Raw genomic sequence first — 4153 nt, forward strand, 5'->3', positions numbered from 1 at the left:
CCAACTCCAGTCTGAAAGATAAGATTGAGTCTGCCTCCACCACCCTTTCAAGCCGTGCATTCCAGATCGTAACCACTCGCTGCTAAATGGCCATCGCCTGTTCCTATGTGTAAAGTCTGGGAAACACGAGATCAATTCCTGCCACACTCACAGCCTTTCTAAATATAGCACCGTCATTCTATTCTCGTAAAACCAGCACCTGAAGTATCGGCCAGCTGTGGAGGTTAAAGGTCTGGTTATATATATAAGATTGCTTTAACTGTAGTGTTGTGGTTATCACGTTTGCCTTACACGCAAAAGGTCCCTGGTTCGAGCCCGGGTGGAAACATTACTTTGGAGACTATTTTTGCTGTGAAATAATTTGAACCAACGTCGCCCCAGGTTCCTTGTCGCATGAGCACTGAACATTTTAAACCAGTCTCCAACTTACAGAGTGTGTAAAGTCAGATAGGGGAGAAAGCTTCATCAATGATTCAAAATCCTTAAATAATTAAAGTTCAGTTCTTGAAGTTTCCACTGTCCCTCAGGAACAATTCTACAAAACAACGCTGTCGGTTCATGAATGGGGAATAAAACAAATAATCTTCACCAAACCCCATCACCCGACACACAGTTTAATTAGTTGCATGTCATTATTTTAAAGATTTTGAATGAAAGAGTTACTTTCTGAATCCGTGCTCCCTCTGTGAGCGCCGCATCTCGAAACGAGCAGGAAACACATTAAAAGGTTTACCACAATTGCCGACATTTCTTAGCTTTTTTCTTGTGTTTTTTCAGCTCTTCGTCCTTTTCAGCTCCTGACTGCGAATATTGCTGTGATTAAACCTGAGGACAATGCAATGTCTGTCTCACTGTTTCCCCGGTGTCAGGAAGAGATACGCCTGCTGCCCTCATTTATTACATGTGACAGGACACAAAAGTTCAAAATCAACCTGCAGGTGGCCATTCACAGCACGGAATAGTCATGATGGCCGAGCGTTCTGCGGTGCTGTGTTTGAGTCACTATCTTCTCTGGAGATGTTGTTTCATGTCCCACTTCTGATGTTATTTTTGAACCAAAAAATAATTTGCGATAAAATGGAACAAGAGCAGTCCGGGGTGCATTGTCACATAATGCAAGCTCCCTCGGACCCGGACCAAATCTCCCCGGACACCGAGCACAGGCTCAGTAAAACCCCGGGGGAGAGGCAGTCCCGGTCACTGGGCCTTCCAGTAAGACTGAACAAGTGCCCGGTCTGAAAATTTCCAGAGTAATAACTTGCAAGTGGAGCTTCTACCAGTCAGGATGGTCAAGCGGTCTCAGGTGTTGTGCTCAGGTCAAAATATCCTCTGGAGATGTGGGTTCAAATCCCACTCGGGACATTCAGTGTTTTTAATTACAAACTCATTTGTTTGCACACCACTCTCAACTGCTTTGGGACATCCATCGAACTGAATAAAATGACCCCACTTCAATGACAAACAATGATATCAAAGTTACTTCTCAAAGCGGGAATCGATCCTGGGTGGCTGTCGCGAAAGGAATGGTTTTGTGAAGCATTGGAATGTGCCCTCTAAATATCTCGCACTGCTCATTTAAAAACACGCTTATAGTTTGTTGAAGTGCAAAAGAAGGCAGGCTCGAAGTTCCAAATCGCCGACTCCTGCTCCTGGTTCTTGTGTTCTGACAGAGCACAGAACTAATGATCAAATGTTCAACTCTCCCTCAGTTCGCATTTCTTTCATTGTGCAAAAGAAGATTGTGGGTTCATTAATTATATTTTCCTGTGAAATCACCATAAAAGTTTAAGGAAAGTAATTTACCCAACATGGGGCTCGAACCCACGACCCGGAGATTAAAATTCTAATACTCTTCCGACTGAATTCGCCGGGCCTGCTTAAGTTGCATCTTCCTGTCGCTGATTGCTGCCAGGCGCCTGTTGGTATCGCCCCGTGGGTTTATCTCGAGCTTCAAACCACGAAACCGGTTCTCCTGAATTTCAAGGCTTGTACGGAGATCAATCATCAAAAGCCGTGTCATTAACCACAGCTGGGCCGTCAATTTACTGATCGCAAAGTGCTTTCAGTCCTTGTCAATATCTCTTGTCTATTTACCGGTGTTTCCCGATTCTGTCGGTCTCTCTGGCTCTTTAAACTGTGTGTGGTCACCTGCAGGTTGATTCTCGATGAATGCCTGTGTTTGTGTTTTCTACAACAATAGAACATTTTCTTAAATAATCCTTACGTTCTCTCCAATGCCTTGCTATCATTCCTAAATTGTGGTGCTCAGAACTGTAAACAGTTCTCCAACTGAGGCCTAAACCGGGATTGAAAGTGGATGGTACTACTTCCTAGCTGGTGTCCTCTATTTCACTACATATAAAGCCAAGGGCACGGTATTCTTTTTAAACAACTTAGCAACTTATCTACCCAGCTTCAAAGATTTCTGTGTGTAAATCACTCAATCCTTCTGCTTCCCTTTTAACACAATACCATTTAGATTATGTTTTCTCATGGCACCTCCCTTTGATTCCAGATCTTCCACACAGGTACAGGAGGAGACCCATTCAGCCCCTTTGAGCCTGTTACACAGGAACAGGAGGAGGCCCATTCAGCCCCTTGAGCCCGTTACACATCAACAGGAGTAGGCCCATTCAGCGCCTCGAGCCTGTTGCAAAGGAACAGGATGAGGCCCATTCAGCCCCTCGAGCCTGATACACAGGAACAGGAGGAGGCCCATTCAGCACCTCGAGCCTGTTACACAGGAACAGGAAGAGGCCATTCAGCCGCTCGAGCCTGTTACACAGGAACAGGAGGAGGCTCATACAGACTCTCGAACCTGTTACACAGGAACAGAAGGAGGCCCATTCAGGCCCTCGAGCGTGTTACACAGGAACAGGGGGAGGCCATTCAGCCCCTCAAGCCAGTTGCACAGGAAGAGGAGGAGGCCATTCAGCCCCTCGAGCCGGTTCTGCCATTCAACGAGATCATGGCTGATCTGTGAGTAAACTCCATATACCCGCCTTTGTCCCATATTCCTTAATACCTTTGGTCAAAATGCGATGTAAAATGAACAACTGACCCAGCACCAACTGCCCTTTGCAGAAGGGAGTTCCAAACCTCTCCCACCCTGTGTGTGTCGGAATGTTTCCGAATTTCACTCCTGAAACATCTGGCTCTAATATTTAAATTATGGCCCCTAGTCTGGGACTCCGCAACCAGCGGGAATCATTTCTCTCTATCTACTCTATCTGTTCCCTTATTATCGTGAAAATGTTGATCAAATCACTGCTCGACCGTCTAATTTCCAGTGGGTGTGATCTCATATCTCAATTTAAATCTTGGAATCCAGTTATCATTCTGGGAAACTGACACAGAGCTCCCTCCAAAGCCAATATAGCGTTCCTAAGGCAAGGTCAGTGAAAACTGAATCAAGGGACTAGTCTTACTAGATTTAATCTGATGGTTTCCAGCAGGCATTTGGTAAGGTCCCACACATCATCATCATCATCATCATAGGCGTGTCCTCGAACGAGGAAGGCTTACTTTCACATGGGTTCACTGGTGTTTCAATGCATGACCCGATGTTCCAGTCCTGAACTCCAATCAAAGGGTGGAAGATGCCTGTGGGTGGAATTATTTAACGTGGTGTGACCGTTGCACGCCAGCCACGACACCGGGTTGACAGAGCGAGGCCTTGATCTAGTGGCAAGGGTTAACCAGGACGGCTGGAGACCTGCTCTGCTGCACGTCATCAAAACCCAGGTTGCCGTTTGGTGCGTGGGCAGGAACATGGCGGGACGCAGGTACAGCGGAGGAGCTTGAAAGTCAGTGTGGAGGAACGGTCAGAGATCGTGGCGGAGGAGTGACAAGAGATCATGGTGGAGGAGCGGTGAGAGATTGTGGCAGATGTGCGGCGAAGTTTATACACAAGGGATGTTGGATGAAATCAAAGTTGAGGCAACGTATGTGTTGTGTATTTGTAAAGCATGCACTCCCATGTTCTGACACAATGGAGCTCATCCCCTGAAGTCCCAAGGGATCCCAGCACCACTTGGGAGCAGTGAATTTTAGCCGGCCACTAGGGCCAGTTCCTCACTCTGGAGTGTCTTATGAAAGACTGAGTTCACTGTTACTTTAACCTCCCTGTGTGCAGCATCATCTGTGTTAGGAA

General features: G+C 46.5%; 1 non-coding gene across 1 annotated transcript; it reads left to right on the forward strand.

The window, feature by feature from the left end:
- Positions 1 to 252: 252 nt before the first annotated feature.
- Positions 253 to 328, forward strand: trnav-uac (transfer RNA valine (anticodon UAC)). Its single transcript has one exon. It is a non-coding gene; the product is annotated as a tRNA-Val (tRNA).
- Positions 329 to 4153: the final 3825 nt, after the last annotated feature.

The sequence above is a fragment of the Pristiophorus japonicus genome, unplaced genomic scaffold (genome assembly GCF_044704955.1).
Source record: "Pristiophorus japonicus isolate sPriJap1 unplaced genomic scaffold, sPriJap1.hap1 HAP1_SCAFFOLD_89, whole genome shotgun sequence".
NCBI lineage: Eukaryota > Metazoa > Chordata > Chondrichthyes > Pristiophoridae > Pristiophorus > Pristiophorus japonicus.